This window comes from Perca fluviatilis, chromosome 3 (assembly GCF_010015445.1).
Source record: "Perca fluviatilis chromosome 3, GENO_Pfluv_1.0, whole genome shotgun sequence".
Taxonomy (NCBI): domain Eukaryota; kingdom Metazoa; phylum Chordata; class Actinopteri; order Perciformes; family Percidae; genus Perca; species Perca fluviatilis.
In genome coordinates this window covers 16,670,447-16,693,216 of record NC_053114.1, presented here as the reverse complement: position 1 = coordinate 16,693,216, position 22,770 = coordinate 16,670,447, and the positions used below count along the sequence as shown (strand labels likewise).

General features: G+C 43.9%; 1 long non-coding RNA gene across 1 annotated transcript; it reads right to left on the bottom strand.

Moving 5' to 3' along the window:
• Positions 1-11,411: 11,411 nt before the first annotated feature.
• LOC120556470 lies at positions 11,412-20,615 on the bottom strand. Its single transcript, XR_005638864.1, has 2 exons — positions 20,507-20,615; positions 11,412-12,155 (listed from the first exon to the last, which is right to left on the bottom strand). It is a non-coding gene; the product is annotated as an uncharacterized LOC120556470 (long non-coding RNA).
• Positions 20,616-22,770: the final 2,155 nt, after the last annotated feature.

Here is a 22,770-nt window from a genome sequence, read left to right as displayed (position 1 = left end):
CTACGTCTTCGAGCTCAGTTGGAGGCTGCGCTGTAATGCTCAGCTATCACCCCTGGAAAAGTGCTTCTAATAGCCTTCACTGGTCTCCAGTGTCCAGAGCAAAGGGATCTGTTGGTCCATTTTATATATGTCAATGGTTAGATCAGCTGAGAGGCCGACGTTTCCCAGCATGCCCTGGGTCCGCCTGAGTCTTGCAGTCGGTGAAAAGCAACTAAGCTGCCCGCGTCTCAGAACTGCGGCCGCCTTGATCTCGTGAGGTTATTGTTGCCCACGTGTGCATGACGTCAGAGTATTATAACCTATTTGGACCATGGATCTATAATAAGAACGAGCATGAGCCACCCTACTCTGGCTCTGATGGCTAGTTCTTGTTGCCTTCGTTGGATGGATTGGTACATGAGGAGTGAGATTTGTTCCATTATTAATGTGACTATTACTGCCACTGTTCATCGCATCCCCAACCGGCACCGTCAGACACCGCCTACCAAGAGCCTGGGTCTGTCCGATGTTTCTTCCCAAGAGTGAGTTTTTCCTCGCCACTGTCGCACTGCTTGCTCTTGAGGGAATTACTGTAATTGTTGGGGCTTTGAGTGTGGTCTAGACCTACTCTCTGTAAAGTGTCTCGAGATAACTCGTGTTATGATTTGATACTATAAATAAAATTGAATTGAATAGATTTGTAAGGGTTGGGGTAAGAATACCATGGTAAACCAAAAAGGTCATTATAATATAATAATTATTATATAACCTCTTTGACAGCCCAGACCAGGGAGCTCAGGGAGACGCGGGGAAACCGGGGCTGGGAAGCCGCGGAGGAGGCACTGGAACGGTGGAGCCGAGGAGCGGAGGAGGGCTGGCTGGAGCGTGGAAGCAGAGGCAGGGCGATGTAGGGTGCCGCGGGAGGAGGACTGAACGGGGAGGCCAGCTGACTGGAACAGAGGGAGGAAGTGAATCTGAAAGACAAACACAAAGGAGGGTCAGGTAAGGAGTAACACAGGTGAGGCAAAAAGTTTGAAGACAAGCGTTCTTTAGCATGGAGTGTCACCAGAGAAGATGAGGCAACAATTCAGCGAAGATGGTCTCTTGGGCCGGGGTTGAAGTACTGTGCTTGATTGTAGATGGCTGGCAGGTGTGAGCGGCGGGAGAGCAGTGACGGGTGATTGCAGCAGGTGTGTGTAGTCACCTGGCCAGCAGTAGGCAGGAGGGGAGGAGGAAGGCAGGGAGTAGGCAGTAGGGGAGGAGGGAAAGCAAAAAGAGACACAGGGAGAGAGAGGCAGAGCAACAAAAAATACTGACAGCAGAGAAAAATAAACAGAAACTCACAGCCAGCTGGTCCCAACCATCACAGTACCCCCTCCTCAATGGACGCCTCCAGGCGGACCGCCAGGCTTGTCCGGCTGGGCCCTGTAGAAGTCCTCTATGAGTGTGTTGTCGAGGATCTGGCTGGCAGGTATCTAGGATCGTTCCTCCGGACCGTAGCCGGCCCAGTCCACAAGGTACCGGCAACCCCGGCCCCTCCGTTGCACGTCCAGGAGGCAGCGTACCGTATAGGCCGGATGGCCGTCGATGATCCGGGGAGGAGGAGGCGCTGCCACTGGGGCGGAGAGAGAGCTGGTGGAGACCGGTTTGAGCTGGGAGACATGGAAGACTGGATGTATCTTGAAATGAGGCGGGAGCCTGAGTCTGACGGCGGCGGGATTCAGGACGGCCTCGATGGTATAGGGTCCCACAAACCGGGGGGTGAGCTTCTTGGAGGAGGTTTGGAGGGGGAGGTCCCGGGAGGATAACCACACCTTCTGGCCAGGCTGGTAGATGGGAGCTGGAGTCCGGTGGCGGTCTGCAAGGCGTTTATTTCGGGAAGCGGTGCGCTGGAGCGCCGCCCTGGCCTCCCTCCAAACCCATTGACACCGCCGCAGATGGACCTGAACTGACGGGACTGCCACCTCTTCTTCCAGGGCCGGGACAATGGAGGCTGGAACCCCATGGCGCACATGAAGGGGGACATCCCAGTGGCAGCGCTGACAAGGGAGTTATGGGCGTACTCGACCCACGGAAGGTGGGTATTCCATGCCGAAGGGTTACGTCACACCACACACCCCCAGGTCCTGATTCTCGGTCTGTCCATTGGTCTGAGGGTGGTAACCAGATGACAGGCTGACAGTAGTGCCGAGTGCTTGGCAGAAGGACTTCCAGACCTGCGATGTGAACTGGGGTCCCCGGTTGGAGACAATGTCCAGGGGGATACCATGGAGATGGAAAACGTGGTGGACCAACAGGCGGGCGGTTTCCATGGATGAAGGCAGTTTGGCCAGAGGAATAAAATGAACGGATTTGGAGAATCGGTCAACATCTGTGAGAATGACAGTATTTCCATGGGAATTGGGCAAGCCTGTGACAAAATCCAAAGAGATGTGAGACCAGGGTCAACCGGGGACTGGGAGGGGGCGGAGCAGACCGGCGGGCGGCTGGTGGGACGCTTTGGAGCGGGCGCACACCTCACAAGCCACCACAAACTCCCGTGCCTGGCGGGAGTTCAGTCTCTGGGCAGTCTGTATGTAGGAGAGGTTTTTATGGTCGGTCCAAACCAGGAAGGGGTTCTCAGCGCCCTCCAGCCAGTGCCTCCACTCCTCGAGGGCCACCTTCACGGCCAACAGCTCCCGGTCTCCCACGCTATAGTTCTGCTCAGAGGGGGACAAGCGGCGGGAAAAGAAAGCACAGGGATGGAGTTTGTGGTCAGAAGGAGAGCGCTGGGACAGGGTGGCCCCAACGCCCGCGTCAGAGGCGTCCACCTCCACTACAAATTGGAGAGAGGGGTCAGGATTGGTGAGGATGGGGGCAGAGGTGAACCGGGCCTTGAGGAGGGAGAAAGCTGCAGCGGCTTCGGGAGACCAGATAAAAGGGAACTGAGGGGGAGGTGAGGCGAGTGAGAGGGGCGGCCAGGGAACTGTAATTGCGAATGAAACGACGGTAGAAGTTAGCAAAGCCCAAAAAACGCTGTAATTGCTTAACAGAGGTGGGAGTGGGCCAGTCTGCTACGTCTTGAATTTTGGCTGGGTCTGCGTGGAGCCGCCCACTCTCGATGATAAACCCTAGAAACTGTATGGATGGGACATTTTTCTGCCTTGACAAACAGCCTGTTCTCCAGAAGCCGCTGCAGCACTAACCGGACATGTTCAGTGTGTTGGACTGGGTCACGGGAGAAGATCAGGATGTCGTCAAGGTAGACGAAAACAAACCGATGCAGGAAGTCGCGGAGGACGTTGTTAACGAGGGATTGGAAAATGGCGGGGGCGTTAGTGAGGCCAAACGGCATCACTAAATACTCGTAGTGGCCTAACGGCGCATTAAAGGCCGTTTTCCACTCGTCCCCCTCCCGGATCCGCACAAGATGATAGGCGTTTCTAAGGTCTAGCTTAGTGAATATAGCGGACCGGGAGAGGGACTCAAACACCGAATCCATAAGGGGAAGTGGATACTTGTTTTTTTATTGTTATGGAGTTAAGCCCCCGGTAGTCAATGCATGGACGGAGAGTTTTGTCTTTCTTGGCCACAAAGAAGAAACCAGCGCCTAGAGGCGACGAGGAAGGCCAAATGATTCCAGCGGCCAGGGAATCTTTGATGTACTGCTCCATAGCCTCCCTCTCCGGATGCGACAGATTGAACAGCCGACTGGATGGGAGGGGCGCGTCCGGGAGAAGAGCTATGGAGCAGTCATAAGGGCGGTAGGGGGGGAAAGGCAAGGCCTGCTCCTTACTAAACACCTGAGCCATGTCATGGTATTCAGGGGGGACTAGTGTCAAATCAGGGGGAACTGGGGGAGTAAGAGGCTGAGCGGGCTTACCGGGGGCGGGTGCGGACAGCAGACAGGACGCGTGACAATGATTACTCCAATTCCTGATCTTCCCCCGTGCCCAGTCAACATTGGGGTTGTGTGAGATGAGCCAGGGGAGACCAAGGACTACGGGGGGAGAGGAGATGAGGTGAAAGGGGAGAGATTCATGATGATTACCGGAGGTTAGGAGATGGATTGGGGGAGTGCGATGGGTAACGGTGGTGAGTGACCGGGTATTGAGACCGATGGCGTGAAGGGGCGTGTTGAGGGGAATTTGGGGAATGTAAAGTTGTCGAGCAATTTCGATATCCAGAAAGTTTTCGTCAGCGCCAGAATCAACCAAGGCTCCCAAAGGGAGTGTTACCTCTTGCCAGGACAGGAAAACCTCCAGTAGGAGGCAAGGGTTGGGAGAGGTATGGCTCGCCAGAACTCCCACTGCTACCGGCGAGCCAACTCTTTTGGACGAACGGGACAAGTGGAAATGAAATGACCGGGGTTACCGCAATAGATGCAGACCCCGGCCAAACGATGGCGCTCTCGCTCTTCGGGCGTAAGGCGGGCACGACACAATTGCATGGGTTCCGGGGGGGGGGCGGAGACGGGGGCGCCAGAGGACAGACTGAGCGTGGCTGGGAAGGCGAGAGAGCAGAGACCCGAGAATGCGGAGGGCAGGACCGGGGAGAGGGAGAGGCGCGGAGCGAGCGCTCTCTCTCTCTCTCCCGGATGCGATTATCCAAGTCGATTGCTGTTTCGACAAGGTGGTACAGGCTCTCCGGCTCGTCCCTAGCGGCTAGCAGGTCTTTCATACGTTCGCTAAGCCCATTCAGGAACACGCGACGTAGAGTCGGACTGTTCCAGCCTGATCTAGTGGCCAGAATGCGAAAATCAACCGAATACTCCGCGACACTGCGAGTCCGCTGACGGAGATACCATAAACGGGAATCAGTCTCAGCCCCCTGCACAGGGCGATCAAACACTCTTTTTAGTTCCTCGGAAAAAGCGGAGTACGAGGATAGGAGATCGGACCGTCCCACGTTCACCGAAGTGTACCACAAGAGGGCCCGGTCGCGGAGCAACCCGGCGACAAAACGCACCCTGGCCTCGTCAGAGTGGTAAGTTACTGGCTGCCCCTGGAACACTAGGGCACACTACACAAGGAAACCCTCGCACGTTCCCAGCTCGCCGGAGAATTTGTCAGGTGGTGGAACAGGAGATTCGAGGGGAACAGGTGGGGCCGAATGTACCACGGGGGGGGCGATCTGAGTGAGCGGAGTTACTGGAAGGATGGGGAAGCTCGGGGGGAGGAGCAGGTTGGCTCACTCGCCAGACCTCCTCGACCAGGGAGCGCAGCGTCTCGGCCATGGCGGAGATGGCTGTTGCATGCTGGCCGAGCAGCGCCCCCTGGGAGGCCACGGCAAAAGAGAGGTCTGAAGACGGGGAATCAGAAGTAGTGGGGAGTTGGGGTGAGCCTGCTGAGTCCATGTTGGCTGAATTGTTCGGTTACGATGGACAGAACGGACTCAAATGCAATGCTCCAAACTGGGGCGCCGCCAGGAGCATGGAGCATGTTTTGGAAAGGTTTAAACTGAATATTGATTATTTTTGTGATTTACAGTAGTAGTCCTCATAATTGTCACATCACATGTGACATCACTGACGTGTGCTGACGTGTACGGTAAGCATATTGTCACTTCCGGTGTTCCGGTGTTCGGTTCCAAACGCTAGTTTGCTGCTCCTGCAAAAACTTACTCAACTCTGCTTTATTGTTTAAATTAGCGGCTATTTGCCTGGATTGCATTTGAATTACAGTTGTTCTACTCAAGCACTTATACTTCGCTTCCCTTACAGCGACTGCCTCGCTTATCTAACAGTTGTTAAAACGCTGTTAACTACTTTAGCTTAGCCATTTAGCAATGGCTAATTCCTCTCCCTCTCCTGCTCTCTCTTGCTCTGTGTGTCAAATGTTTAGCTACTCCTCTGCCTCCTTTAGTGATAACGATACATGTAATAAATGTAGTATAGTCGCTGCTCTGGAGGCAAGGCTTAGTGAGTTTGAGGCACGGCTACGCATCATGGAATCAGAATCATATGCTTCCGTAGCTAGCCAGCGCCACGTAGCTGAAGCAGGCCAACATACTGTAGCTTCTGTAGCTTCTGCTAGCTGTCCCCGGTAGGCCCTGAGCAGCCGGGCGAGTGGGTGACTATCCGAGGGAAGCGTAGCGTTAGATCTAAACCAGGGAGTGCACATGATGACGGTCGCTCTAAACCGGATCATCTTCGCCTCTCTAACAGTTTCTCCCTACTCAGTGATACACCCACTGAGAAGCCAACTCTGGTTATTGGGAGCTCTATACTGCGACATGTGAAGCCGGCGGCCCCAGCAGCTGCGGTTATGTGTCCCCGGGGCTAGAGCGGGCGATATAGAATCCCATCTAAAGCTGCTGGCTAAAAAGAACCGTAAATACAGTAAGATCATACTTCACTAAAATTAATGTTGAGTCACTTTGTGCATACGCAAGGACAATGTCGGACTCTGTAGTGTTCTCTGGACCCCTGCCAAACCTGACCAATGATGAAATGTACAGCCGTACGTCATCCTTCCACCGCTGGTTGTCGGGGTGGTGCCCAGCTAATGATGTGGGCTATGTGAATAACTGGAGGGCGTTCTGGGGAAAGCCTGGTCTGATTAGGAGAAACGGCATTCATCCCACCGGGGACAGAGCCGCTCTCATATAAAAAATCTGACTGAGTCTATGCGGACATAAACCATGACAACCCAAGTTTGATATTAGTAATCAGAGGTGCAGTGCTACGCCCCTCTGTGCTTCCGTTGGAGCAGTCGCCCACTCATAGTCTAATAAGCACGGTGTCTGTCCCCCGGCTCAGATCGGTTAAATCAAAAGGTAAACAAAAGATGCGCTATACTTAACAACCTAATTGGAATTAAAACGACTGCAACGATAGAACAAAATAGGAAAATTAGATGTGGACTATTAAATATTAGATCTCTGTCTTCTAAAGCAGTATTGGTAAATGATTTGATATCAGATAATAAAATTTATTTATTTTGTCTTACTGAAACCTGGCTGGGCCATGAAGAATATGTTAGTCTAAATGAAGCCACTCCTCCCAGTCATATTAATACTCAAATTCCTAGAGGCTCAGGCCGAGGAGGGGGAGTTGCAGCCATCTTTGATTCAAGCCTGTTAATTAATCCTAAACCTAAACTAAATTATAACTCGTTTGAGAGTCTTATTCTTAATCTTCAACATCCAAAATGGAAAACATTACAGCCAATTATATTCGTTGTTACAGGGCTCCAGGTCCGTATTCTGAATTTTTATCTGAATTCTCAGAGTTTTTATCATTTTTAGTCCTTAAATCAGACAAAGTACTTATTGTAGGTGATTTTAATATCCATGTGGACGTTGACAATGATAGCCTTAGTACTGCTTTCAACTCATTAATGGATTCAATCGGTTTCAGTCAGAGTGTGCACAAGGCGACGCACTGTTTTAACCACACTCTCGACCTTGTGCTGGCATATGGTATTGAAATTGAGGATTTAATAATATTTCCGCAGAATTCGGTACTATCAGATCATTATTTAATTACTTTCGAATTCTTACTAACTGACTATACTAAATTAGATAAAAGCTTCTACACTAGATGCCTATCTGACAGTGCTATAGCTAAATTTAAGGAAGATATTCCAACAGCATTTGACTCTTTGTCATACCTTAACAGAACAGATGACCTTTATGTTAACCTCAGTCCCTCTCAAATTGATACATTTGTAGACGGTGCTACGACCTGCCTATGGACAACTTTAGACTCCGTTGCTCCCCTCAAAAAGAAGATGATTAAGCAAAGGAAACTAGCACCTTGGTATAACTCCCAAACTCGCAAATTAAAACAAATCTCGCGAAACATCGAAAGTAAATGGTGTTCCACCAAAGTGGAAGAATCTCGTTTGGATTGGCAAGAAAGTCTCAAAACCTATAGGAAGGCCCTAAGAAAGGCCAGATCAGACTATAACTCATCACTAATAGAAGAAAATAAGAACAACCCAAGGTTTCTTTTCAGCACTGTAGCCAGGCTGACAGATAGTCACAGCTCTACTGAGCCATCTATTCCTCTAGCTCTGAGTAGTGACGACTTCATGAGCTTCTTTAATGATAAAATTATAACAATTAGAGATAAAATCTATCACCTTTTGCCCTCAACTTCTAACGGTTCACCTTTAAACGCAGGACCGCTAGAAAGAACGACTAGACCTGACATATACTTAGACTGCTTTTATCCTATAGACCTTCAACAATTAATGTTAAAGATATCCTCAGCTAAGCCATCTACCTGTCTCTTAGACCCCATCCCAACGAGACTACTCAAAGAAGCGTTACCCGTGGTTAACACTTCATTACTAGATATGATCAATATGTCCTTATTAACAGGTTATGTACCACAGTCATTTAAAATAGCTGTGATAAAACCTCTTTTGAAAAAAAACCACCCTCAATCCTGAGGTCTTAGCAAACTATAGACCTATATCTAACCTTCCCTTTCTATCCAAGATCCTTGAGAAGGTAGTTGCTAATCAGTTATGTGATTTTCTACATAGCAATAGTTTATTTGATGACTTTCAATCAGGATTTAAAAAAGAATCATAGCACAGAGACGGCACTCGTGAAAATTACTAACGACCTTCTAACTGCTGCAGACAAAGGACTTGTCTCCATTCTTGTTTTACTAGATCTTAGTGCTGCATTTGACACTATTGACCATACCATCCTGTTACAGAGACTGGAACACTTAGTTGGCATTAAAGGAATCGCACTTAGTTGGTTTAAGTCCTATTTCTCTGAGCGATCCCAATTTGTTAACATTAACGATAAACCCTCCAAGCACGCTAAAGTTAGCCATGGTGTTCCTCAAGGCTCAGTGCTTGGACCAATTCTATTTTCCTTATATATGCTTCCTCTTGGTAATATTATTAGGAAACACTAAATTAACTTTCACTGTTACGCAGACGACACCCAATTATATCTGTCAATTAAGCCAGACGAAAGTGGGCAGTTAGCTAAACTTCAAGCGTGTATTAAAGATACAAAATCCTGGATGACCTACAATTTCCTGATGTTAAACTCAAACAAAACTGAAGTTATTGTGATGGGACCAACGCACCTCCGAACTTCATTATCTAAAGATATAGCTTCTCTGGATGGAATTGCCCTGGCCTCCAGCACTACTGTCAGAAATTTAGGAGTTATTTTTGATCAGGATATATCCTTCAATGCCCACTTAAAACAAACCTCAAGAACAGCCTTTTTCCATCTTCGTAACATTGCCAAAATTAGGAATATCCTGTCTCAAATCGATGCTGAAAAACTAGTCCATGCATTCGTTACTTCTAGTCTAGACTACTGCAATTCCTTACTATCAGGTTGCTCAAATAAGTCCGTTAAGACTCTCCAGCTGATCCAGAATGCTGCAGCACGTGTTCTGACGAGAACTAAGAGAAGAGATCATATTTCTCCTGTATTGGCTTCTCTGCACTGGCTTCCTGTAAAATCTAGGATCAAATTTAAAATCCTCCTCCTGACCTACAAAGCTCTTAATGGTCAAGCACCATCATACCTAGAAGAGCTCCTAGTACCTTATTGTCCTAGTAGAGCACTATGCTCCCAGAATGCAGAGCTACTTGTGGTTCCTAGAGTCTCTAAAAGTAGACTGGGGGCCAGAGCCTTCAGTTACCAGACTCCGCTCCTGTGGAACCAGCTCCCACTTTGGGTTCGAGGGGCAGACACCGTCACCACATTTAAGAGTAAACTGAAAACCCTGCTCTTTGATAAAGCTTATAGTTAAGGAGTGAGGAGTTGCAGCGTCCGCCTAACCGGCCCACCTGCTTCTCTTCGTAGTCATCAGTTTTATTTATTATATAATCAATAATATAGCGAGAGTAGAGGGAGGCAGGCCAGTACAGCCCGATCCGGTTGGGGAGAGTTCTAGCCCGACCAGGCACCTCTCTTTAACCTGCCTCTCTTAGTTATTAGCCATTATAATTCTAGACTGCCGGGGAAGTTCCTTCCTTCCTGTGACACACTGAGCTGCTCTCTCATCTCTACTTGTTTCCTTTTGTATGCATCCTGTCCCAGAAATGCTTGTTACTAACCTAGCTCTGGGGAGTTTACTCCCCGGAGTACTTATGTTTCTTCTTATTCTCTGCAATTCCCGGCTGCATCCTGCTGTGTCCGCCGCATCCGACATGACATGAACTTCCACGATGACCTTCGAAGTCACTGTTCCATTATCTTTAATGTGACTATTATGTGCCACTGTTCATCACACCCCCAACCGGCCCGTCAGACACCGCCTACCAAGAGTCTGGGTCTGCCGAGGTTTCTTCCTAAAAGGGAGTTTTTCCTTGCCACTGTCGCAATAGCCACTGCTAATGCTTGCTCTTGAGGGAATTACTGTAATTGTTGGGGTTTTGGAATTTATAGAGTGTGGTCTAGACCTACTCTATCTGTAAAGTGTCTCAAGATAACTCGGTTATGATTTGATACTATAAAAAAAATTTAATTGAATTGTGTATGAACAAAAAATAGAAAATTTTATTTGCATGTAGAAGTTAATTCCTGACTTTTGAAAAAATAACTCAAGGTCCACTAATTTTGCCTACTAAAACCCACTACTTATAATGCTAGGAAGATACTCAAATATTATTTAATTTTATCCATACAAACGTATTATTTAGGAAAATTGACGTTACGTAGTATGACAGTGATATTTTATTTTGAAAACACAAAATGCACAGAATTGTCTGTTTAATTAATTGGGTTTTTTTCAGCTAATTCTACATAGAAACAAACCCCACCATTAGTCACTTGCTTAATAACAAATATTCATTTATACACCAACTTTGTTGCTAAATTGCAAAATAAAAGGCATTGAAGACCTGAAAAAAATTAAAAAAGTATGAGATAATCAATTTTAAATTACTTGATTGTTCAAAGAAAATCCTGCACACTGACCATTACACTAGCAAAAATGTATTTAGAAAAATACGTTTCGGTCTCAGACCTTCATTAGGTAAATTTACCTGATGAAGGTCTGAGACCGAAACGTATTTTTCTAAATACATTTTTGCTAGTGTAATGGTCAGTGTGCGGGATTTTCTTTGAACAAATTTTGATCTTCTACCTTTGATCATATCTTACGCACCTGCCCGACAAAAGAGTGCAAAAAAGTTTTCTTACGTTGCACAAATTACTTGATTGTACAATAAATCTTTACCTGTATTTTTCTCTTGTCTCATGTATTAATCTATAAACAGTTCCCTGCATGTTTATGTATCAGTGTTCCTCTTCTTCTGCATGTGCATGTATGTTATGATATTTATGTTTAGGATTGTTTCATTGAAGTTTTTTTGATACCATCTCTGACAAGACAAATTAAATCACTTTGCTTAAATCTTAAAAAAAAAAAAAAAAAAAAAAAAAACTTTAAATGTTTTTAACTAGACATACTGAATAAGTTACACAATTCGTTCCTATTTAGAATAAGAATGACATGCGGGCAGGTTTGGTTGGTTTATTTAAAAAAATCATAATAACTATGTACATAAATACTTTCAGTTTTGTATCAAAAGAACAATGTGACATGTCTCACAGGTCACAGGGACAGAAACAGCAATCATATGGAGGGAAATAAACAAACCTGAAAACATTTACTCTGTATTCATGCATTAACAGTAACTGAACTTTGAATTATTTAAGTTTTTAGTTTTAAGCTACTTTGCAGGCAGCGCAAACTCAAGAGCAAAACATTTTCTTTCCCTTGTCATAAATTCCTGTGTCTTTTTTGTAATAGCAGTAATCCCAGTGTTGTCTGAAGGCCGTTACCCACCATGAGTTTAATGCCGACTGCACATTATGATTATGTCAGTTCCTCATAGCTGTGTTCTTCAAAATCACCCATATTGCACACTTTTCACATGTCCATATGTCTCGTAACCAGCCGGAATCTCTTAGCCGTGACTTGAAGCCTGAGGTTTAGTAGCAGGGGCAGACCTTGGCTGAGGCTTTCCTTGGACCTTTATCATGTTTCTTTTCTTGATGGACTGGAGCAGAGAGGAGAGGTAGACTGTAGAAGATGATGATAGTCAAATTTACCACCACACAAAGCAGCGCTGCACCCACTGAGTTGGCAAAGCTAATGGGTATGGAGTGTTCAAGGAGCCAGTGCGCCGTGTTACCATGTCCTGTTCCATGGCCTTCATCTGGAAGTGGGTAGCACACATGGAAGAGTTGATGGCTGTGACCTGCAGAGGGGGCAGTCGAGTCATGTTTGAGCCAAGGCAGCATAGTGACATGTCACAGTAGAAACAGTAGCTGTACATTTCAAAGCCATCACCACTGAGCAAATGAGTCACTTGAGTGCCAACTGATTTCAACAGCATGAAAAAATGTGGAGGTGGTTATGCATTAGCTTTACTTTACAATGTTTAACACAATGACAATACATTTAAAGTATGTGTTTATGTCAATCCTGTGTTTCACAAAGTTTGACAACATATTTAAATTGTTTAAAGGGAGCTGTAAAAAAGCTGACTTTTAGATCAGTATATTGCAAGTTTCATACTTAAAAAAAAAAAAAAGAATTATGCAAGTTTAAAAACAATGTTTTTATAGCCATACGATTTTTTGTCATCTTTGACTTTTCCAAATGTTTCCTTGCATATAATGAGTAGTAGCCTGTGATACATGTATATTATGTAGTCTCTCAGATTTCTTCTGAATCTTGGGCTTTGCTCTGCTCCCACATTACATACTTCATGTTGTTCATTAATTGACCATTGGTTTGTTACATTTAAGTACTTTGTTGTCTATAAACTCATTTGAAACAAGCTTGTGAGAAAGGGATATGCAAGGAAATGAAACTGCACTTAAAGGGGTGATAGAATGCAAAACCGGTGGGTAAATAGGACATACGTAGAAGCTCAAAATCCCATTGACACCCCTTTACTATGAAAACCTCATATTTTGAAACTGCCGCTGAAAACGGGCAATCTCAACAAAGCTAGAAGTTGACGTCAACATCCCAGGACCTGTACCTTTGTCAAGCCCATGGATGTATTAAGAGAACGGTCACGCCCCAACATTTACATGGCTACACAACTGACCTGAGATCAGGTAGTCTTCTGAATCTAGGTCACGCAGATCTCTGCTATTCCATTACAAAATTAATTTCTGAAACCTTTTTATGCGAGAAATCAACTATGTACAGCTCAAATATGGGCCGTTTTATGAAAATTGATGGCTAATTGCAAATTTTGTCCGACTGTGTGTTGGAGTTCAGCGGCTGGTGCTGCCTGGGTTGCTACATCGCCGCCCTGCCTGTCCTCCTTCACAAACCCCGGCCTGCTGTGAGCTCGATTGCGCTCCGTCACGGCCGGCAGCCCGCGGTGCTCTCAATACCTGCGCAAACTCACCCTTTCTGGGTGACTGCACTACCAAATGCCGCTGCCCTGACAGAGCTCCAGGGCCTCCATAATTCACGATTATTCTGCGGGCAAGACTAAAAGCTTTGGCGGGCCGGATGTGGCCCGCCCGTTGACGTTCACTTCCCTATATAATCATTCTATCACCCCTTTAAAATCAGTATCACCATTATTGCAACATTACTTACTGTGTGACAGTAGGCTATACAACCTAAGACTTTAAGTCCTTACAAAATGTACTGGCACTTAAAAATGCAGAAGTTGGTAAATGGTCCAATGAATAGTAAATAAAATATTAAAAGCAACAAAAGATTAAATGTAAACTGAAAACAGAATAATAATACAGAGGTAGATGTACTGTGCATTTATCATTTAAACCTGCTTTAACTATTTTTAGGCCATGGAAAAAAGCTGTAAACACAACATTGACATAGCATCATTGGCTTTTAAGTTGATATGACTTGTTAGCAAACACTATTAATTCAATTTTATTTATAGTATCAAATCATAACACAGGTTATCTCGAGACACTTTACAGATAGAGTAGGTCTAGACCACACTCTATAATTTACAATCCCCCAACAATTACAATAAGTCCCTTAAGAGCAAGCAGTGCAGAATCATCAAAATCTTGTTTTCTTTCCAAGGTATTTATGGACATGCTGGGCATCAATGGGACACTGAAGATCTGCGTTATGTGAATCAGGTTTCAATTTTAACGGGGAGCCATATTTGGCCATTTGGGGCCATTGCAAAGTAAGTCACTTCATTAATAGAAACGGTCAAAGGCACTTTAGCCATAGAATCATCAAAATCTTGTTTTCTCCACAATTCCAGGGTATATATGGACATGCAGGGCATCAATGGGACACTGAAGATCTGTGTTATGTGATTCAGGTTTCCATTTCAAAGGGGAGTCATATCTGTCCATTTGGGGGTACTGCAAAGTGAGTCAATTGAGCAATAGAATGGTCAAAGGCACTTTAGCCTTTTTTTCAGCCTCAATTTATTTTTACCCTGGAATTATGGAGAAAACCCAGCTCCAGTGATATCAAGGTATAGACCATTCAATTGCTAAAGTGCCTTTGACCAGTCTATTGCTCAATTGACTCACTTTGCAGTGCCCCCAAATGGCCAAATAATGCTCCCGGTTAAAATGGAAACCTGATTCACATAACACAGATCTTCAGTGTCCCATTGGCCTTGTGGGGGCAGTGCAAAATCAGGCACCTTAGCACCTTGGTCAGCTTGTTTTTTTTGGGAATACATCTGTTTCTCTACCCCTTTAAATATTTTAATGATGAGTCTAATCCCCAAAGACTTTGTACATTTCATATTATGCTTATCCACAATAAATATTTGCACATTCAATTCAATTTTATTTATAGTATCAAATCATAAGAGTTATCGAGACACTTTACAGATAGAGTAGGTCTAGACCACACTATAAATTCCAAAACCCCAACAATTACAGTAATTCCCTCAAGAGCAAGCATTAGCAGTGGCTATTGCGACAGTGGCAAGGAAAAACTCCCTTTTAGGAAGAAACCTCGGCAGACCCAGACTCTTGGTAGGCGGTGTCTGACGGGCCGGTTGGGGGTGTGATGAACAGTGGCAAATAGTCACATTAAAGATAATGGAACAGTGACTTTGAAGGTCATCTGCAATGAAATCTTTCCTGATTGAAATACTGCAGGCACACTTTGCAGCTGAGGCTTTAAAATACCTGGTGGTTATCCCTCTGGAAGATGGAAAGGTTGCTGACACACTGGGTGATGCCCTCCTGGAGTTGAAAAAAAAAAATGTGCGATGGAAGATACTGCTCATCATCTGCAGAAAGAGACAAGCTGCTTGCTCTGCTCGCAACGGTGGACTACATGCTGGCTGAAAACGGTGGGACTGGCTACAGAAAACCATGCTGCATGAAGCTAAGAAAATGAGCACAGAAGCCTTGAAGATGCTGAAACAGGTGCAAGAGTTCAAGGAGAAGGAGCAGGCTTTCAAGCAACTTGTTTCAACAACAGGAGGAGAGAAGAGCCAAAGAGATGGAGCAGCTGAGGGCAAAACATGCTGAGGAAAGAAAGGAGGTAGCTGAAAGAAAGAAATATGAGACAAAGAGAGAGAGTCTGGCTGCAGATCAGTGTAACTGATGGTAAGACTTGTGTTTCAGCCACTTCAAGTTCTGTTCTCTGTACTTGAAACATTTACATCTTTTCACATACATAACGCAGTACAGTTGTTACTGGGACAGGACTGGTGACCGGTTTACTGGATCAACTTTCATTTCCTGTGTAAAAAAAAAAAAAAAAAAAAAAAAAAAAATTAATTCGAATCACATACAAAAATTCTCAGTCAGAAATATTCAGTAAATCATAAATTAAAAATTAACAACAAATAAAAAAAACTCCCGGTTATATACAATGATTTCCAACCTAAACACAACAATAACACTCCCAACAACCAAGTGGGAAGCTGATCTTGTCTTCTCTCCCACCCCTTATTACTGGAAACAAATCTTTAAGATTACCTTCTCCATGACTGCTAACACAAACCTGCAGCTTATACAATATAAAGTCATTCATAGGACTCACATCACCCAAAGTAAAATGTTCAAAATGGGCCTAGCAAACAGGTATCTGTTCACAATGCACCTTAGGTAGCACAGACAACTATCTGCACACCATGTGGCTCTGTCAACTAGTTCACTCACTCATTCTCGATCACGGACACTGAGACACTGTCCACCACCCTGAGTTACAGAATCCCATCATCTCCAACACTCCGTCTCCTTGGTGATATCTCCAAAATCCACATCCCGCAAAAAATTTTCATTTCTCTAGCTGTCGCTAAGAAATTAGTCCTCAAACTGAAAATCAAAGAATTTTTGCCACATCAATCACTGGACAAATTTAATCTCAGAATACATCTCAATGGAAAAACACAATTCACACAGACAGATGCAAATGTCAGCCTTTGAAGACACCTGGGGCCTCATGTATAAAAGACCATAAGATACCATAAGATCATACCAGAAGATGGCGTACGGCCAGGGGCGTCAGACTGGGGGTAAAACCAATACTGATTGCCAGGGCCCAAGGGGATAGAGGGACCTTGAAAAGTCTGGAATATATTTTATTTAACCAGAATATTTTCATTTCCTAATTAAATTTCATAATGCATGTGAGATGAAATGTAAAGTTAGTGTATTGGCTGAATAACTTGGTGGATTGACTAAAAAAAAAAAAAAGACTAAGGTCTCACCCAACCCTTGCTAATGCACCAAATGGTTTAGTCCATCTGCACGCATTTTGTTTACATTAGATCAGTTGAGCATCTGGTGGAGCGCAAACTGCTGTGGAAATGTCTCTCAAAGAAAGCCAAATCAGGCTACCAAAAAGAAAGGAAAGATAGGAGGAGGAGAGAAAACAAAATGAGGGGAAACAATTGGTAACCGACTTCTTTTCAAAGAAAGGTGAGCACAAACTAGAAAACGAAATCCATGGGGCTAAACTGCTTGAATATCTCCGTGACTGTTAGTGCTAAAAACTGACTGAGACAACCCATATAAAGAGCAGAACATAAACTTTCAAATAATTTGGTTATACATGTAATCTGAGGTAAAGGCTAAATAAACTACATTAACAATGCGGTTCGCATACAACACACCATTGTAATAGCTTAATTTAAAACCTGTTTAATTTTAAATGAATAGGCTATAATCTCTATAATTAGCAATAATAGGCTAATCAGTGTCATAGGTAGCTTGGTAGCTCATTGGTAGATACATATGTCAACATTATAGTTATGTCAGATTTAGCAGAAGCTGACGTTAACCTTGTGAAACACATGGCCCTCAGTTTCAGAAACTGTCACACCAGGAGTATAGTAGCAACAGACCCCTCATCCTCCTCTTTGGATTTGAGACAAGGGGAGCTTATATCAAAATTAAAGCAAACCACGTTTAGCCATTTTGACTGAAAAGTGTTAACACCAACATCCTAGTGAGTTTTATTATATTAGGTTACAATTAGGATAAGAGGTTAATATCAAATGTATTCTTCATAGAGAAAGATGATAGAGAACATGTGATTGAGGATGATAGGAGTGAAGACAGCAGGGAGCATGAGTGTTGCTCTGAGCACAGTGTAGCACTGTGCACTGCAGACCAGTTTTTGCCAGAGGATCCAGGACTATGGCCAGATAAATTAGATGATCAGAGAGACACCAAAAATGTAGTAGTAACTACAGTAAAGTAGGCTAGAGAATGTTGAGAAAGGTGGTTATCAGGCTACTCTAAGCATTACAGTTAATAGTCATTACCCTATAAACATCTAGGCCTCCAGATTCATGTGTACAGAGGCCCGATTATTATTATTATTTATTTTTATTTTTTTTTATGGGTGGGGGGCAGGCGCCCGTTTAAGAAAAACAGAATATATAAATCCAGGATAACAAAGAGAGGCTTGACCTAATGTAGGATACTCATAGGGTACAGATTTGGTCATCTGCAAATTATCAAAGATGTTTTATCAATATTAATAAAGTTATGAATATGGTTATTAATAACTTTATCAAATCGACAACCATCAAAACGGGGCACCACCCTGCAAGTCAGGCACCAATAATCAAACTGTGGAACAGTCTCATCTCTGTGGTAATCCTTTCAAAAGGAAGGGTGGGGGGATTTCGAGCACGGACCTGTTCAGCCAGCAATTATTACAATAAGTACACAAATAATCACTAGCAACTGCTATTTAAGTATAATAAGATTTATTTACGTCACAATTATCAGTAGCTAATCAATAATACAACTTATATACCTTTTACAATATCACAACCAAAACAAAAGCAGCATGTGTGATGGACGTGCGTGTGTGTGCGCGCGTGTTGTCGAAATGTAGTTCTAACACAAAAACAACTACTCCTGTGAGCCGCACAAAACTATTTAGCCTCAAGAGGGCTGTAGTGGTGCTGGGTGCACGAGGAGGGGTTGAAGAGGCCGGGGGGTTGCTAGGCAACACGCACGCTTAGCCGGTATGCTAGGTCATTTATTAGCTCTGTACAAACGTCATGCTGACTTCACGTGGTTAAGCTAGCAGCGTTAGCTCGGGAGCTACATAGTTAGCTTGTGTCAGTGTGCGTGCGTGTGCGTTAGTAAAAGAAGAAAGGTTAGAAGGGAGAAGGAGACACTCTGCTCTTAGTTATCGATAATGACCAGCCCCCCCTCAGCCACTCAGGTCTGGACCACACGTGTAGTTAGGAGAGACTGAGACTTTTGACTTACTGAGGGAAAATTTGGTCATTATAACCACTCCAGTGGCTAACAGCTGATTTCCACGATCATCTCGCAGACAGTAACTAAACACCGTGAAAAGGAGCTTTTTAGCAGGTAGCGATTACAGTTTTGACCAAGCTACTTAACATAAACAGTATCATGATCAATGATACATTCACAGAAACAGATTAATAATCACGTATAGACCAGTACATAATTAAAATCACAGATCACATTAATGGCAACAAGTGGTAGCGAACCCTTTGCTCATTAATAAAAAAACACTACTTATCGACTTTTTGAAGAAAAACGTTTCCTTCTCACTGCAGATATGAAAACACTGGTGCATTTAAGGATCCACCGAAATTAAATCCACTTCCTCCAGAAAATGGAAGTTTAGCACAAGCGCTTGCGTGCCTCCTGTCAGCAACGTGAGTTGCAAGCGAAGACAAAGGATTTTGGGTGATCAGGCTTATTTATAGGTCAAGACTTCATGCTGCGTTTATGGTCCCGCTGACCCAACAGGAAGACTCAAAACTTTTGAAAGTGTCGAGACTACAATCTTGTAGTTCTTTGACTTCCTGCCAGTTGTCCCCTCTGGCTGGGACTTTCGCATAGAGGTGTGAACTCACCAGGCTGAGGCGCTTGCAAGTGGGCCTGTCTTTTGTCTCTGAGCTCTTTGTCTCTGAATACTGTGCCACATGTGTCTTGTATCCAGAGGTCAGTTTAATCTGAGGCCTTTTGGTTAAAATCAGATGTAACACCACTGGTGGTCCCAACACTAGTCTAATCTGTGTATCCTGGCTTGGTGCATTTCACAAAGGCCAAGCCAGGCTGAGGAGGAGTGACCTGGTTGAGCCAGGCTCAAGTAATTCAGATAGATGCACGTCCACGGCTTTCCTCAAAAGACCGCAAGGTTGATCGAAGATTTACTGATGCCAAAATGGAGAATACGCATTGTACATACTTTATACAGAGTGAGCAGCAGCTTCTTGTGGAAGTATGAGGATGTGAAACACATATACAAACAAATTAACTGACCACTGCTCTGAATTGAAACCGTCATAATCCTACCATTCAAAGATTAGATTACTAAACATGTGCACAAATTAACAGTTGTACTATTTGCCTTAAAATTAAGAGGATAACGTTACTCAGGAAGTTTACCATGAAGATCAATTTTCTACAACACTAGAATATGATGCGTAAATATCTCACTCCGTTTCTCCCTTTCATGGGTTAAAAATATAAATGTCCTAAGTCATATTAACTTCCACTGCTTGCTTTTAATGCAAAGTGTACAACTGTTCGTTTTTGCCAATGACAGTGACTCATTGAATGGTTTCAGTTAAGAGCAGTAGTTCATAAATGTATATTTTTAGACTAGCATTCAGTCGGTCCGCTATTATCCGCCACGCTTTCTCGCGTTTAATTTTTTTATAGAGGACGAGTTTCCTTTGCTACATACTATATGCCTCGCATATAACTTAATACTTAAATGAAGAGCAATATGCACCGGTTGTATTTTAAAACCACTGCCTGGTGAACAGAAAAGGCTCCAGGATTAAATAAATCATGGCTGTTAGCCTGGTCAGGACCAGGCTAGCTGCACAGAATAAATCTCCATGGTGATTTATGTGCCTCTGCTTTCGTGAAACCGAGTCAAGGCTAAATTCACCCAGGATAACGGGGAAATCCCTGCTTAATCCCTTATCTTGATTTTGTGATACAGGCCCCAGGAAGGCGAAAGTTTGAGCTTGATGATTTATTTGTACACAAAACAAAACATGAATTAACAAAGGGAGTCTTGAGAGGAGCAGGCAAAAACTTCTTCAGAAAATACATAAAACAAAAACCGGAATTTTTTTGGAATCCAAAAAACAAGAGCAGTACAAACCAGAAACTTGAGACCCATGGAAATCCAGGGAGCAAAGAACCTAATTCAAACTGACACGTGGCGACACAGCAGGCACAAACTAACAAAATGATCTGACACAAGACAAAAGGAACACAGAGGCTAAATACAAGCGGTAACGAGCCAACAAGGGACAGGTGATACAGCAGGTGAAACACATCAGGGCGGGGCAGGACAATCAGACAGGCGGGAAAACACAGGAAGTAAAACTAGACAAGACAGAAAACCAGACCACCAAAATAAAACAGGAAACAGAAACATACACTACTCAGAATAATACACAATCAAAACAGGACAAACCGAAACATACACCATCAGCAGAATAATACACGATCCAACCAGAAACATAAACAATCCTCAGAATGATACACAATCAAAACAGGAGAACAGAAAGATAGACAATCACAACAATCAATCTACAAAACAGGAAACAGTAACAGAAATATACAAATAGACAACAGAAATATCCACAACCACAACACAAAGAGTAGTAGGCTAACGTTATGTTTTGAGTGGATGGCGAGCGCGAACGCCAAAATGGATGCCAATAAGATTCTGAATGGAAAGTTTACTTTTAAAAAGTTGCCAAATGGTTCCATTGAGCAATATCTGGAGCGCTACAAGGCAGAGCCTCTTACTGGCATGGATGACTGTCTCCAGGAATGGTGGTCCACACATGAAGGGGCACACAGTGAAACGGCCCAACTTGCACGCAAGTACTTCGCAACACCGGCCACATCAGTACCTTCTGAAAGGTTGTTTTCACTGTCTGGGCATGTTGTACAAAATAAGCGAGCTTCCCTGTTGTCTGAAAATGTCAACAGGTTTGTCTGTTTGAGTGACTGGCTCAAAGCAAAGAAGTAGTAGGCTTACCTTTTATTGGTAACCGTTACTGTTCATTATTTCTGAAATATGAGGCTGGGTTGATGAGCCTCTGGTGAATAAAGAGCAGTAGCCTGACTGCTATGTTCAAAGCAAACTTGAGAAAAAGAAAGTATTAAGCCATGGTTTAACTTCACTATAGGCTGAGTCGTAGTTTACCTTACATGTGCAATTTTATTTTGTATAGCCCTGTTTTGATCCCTCAGAAAGAGCTGTTGAAGGGGCTGTTTGTGTGATGTTTTTTTTCACCCTTTTATTGATGGACAGTGTTACATGGTGTGAGAGATTATTTGCTCCAACTGTGATTGACTGCTCCAAGTGAGAATGTTAGTGTGAAATTGAACACTACAGTATAGCCAATGTTGTTTTCAATTAAAAAGTAAATTTGCACAAAGCAAGCAAATAATGGGACAAAAAGAAATCAGGGGACATTTAGAATAGATAAAGATGTGCGATTAATTGCGAGTTAACTATGACATTAATGCGATTAAATATTTTAATCGTTTGACAGCACTAGTAACTACACGTCGCGGCAACGCACGTCGCTCGGCCATGGCTTGCATTTCCCCCAACTCAGTTCCTGGTTCTCCTTCTCCATAAACAACATGACATCAAGGAGAGGGTTAACTTTTCCTGCTACAGATGTATCACCGTGGTCAGAAAGAACAGGGGAGATGCTTTGTTCCTCTCACTATGACTCTAGAGTCGCTACTCACTCTGAAGCTACCAGTAATCACTGTCAGTCTCTCACTCTACACACTCCCCACACACACACACACACACACACACACACACACACACACACACACACACACACACACATGCCAGCTCAACACACACACCAGCGCACAAGTATAAACATCAGACCACTTACATAGGCTACGGTGAAAGCTCCGATCTTCCTGTCGAAAGCACACTGTTTGTGTTTAATCCAGGGTCGGACTTTTTATTTTTAAAAAACTGTCATGGCAGTGTGTTTTTCTTCTGAAAACTTCTTTGCCTGCCTATTGACATTGACTGATACACTGCCCTCTGGTGGACAGAACATCTACAACTTACCAATATAGGTCTTACTGAAGGCATTTAATGGTCAAAATATTATTAATAAATATTTGAATATATTAGAATATTAATATTAATAAACAAACAAACTTAAAATATGAGTTTTGGGCAAAAGTCAAAGCCCTATTACAAATGCTTCCTTGCAGGGTACCATTCTCCACCAACACTGGAGTATTCTGCACCTACTCTAACTTGTATGTTTCTCTCAAGTAAAAAATCCAAAATCCAATTATATACTCTACCACCAATTCCCAAAGATTTCAACTTAATAAGTAGTCCTTCTTGCCAGAGCATATCATATG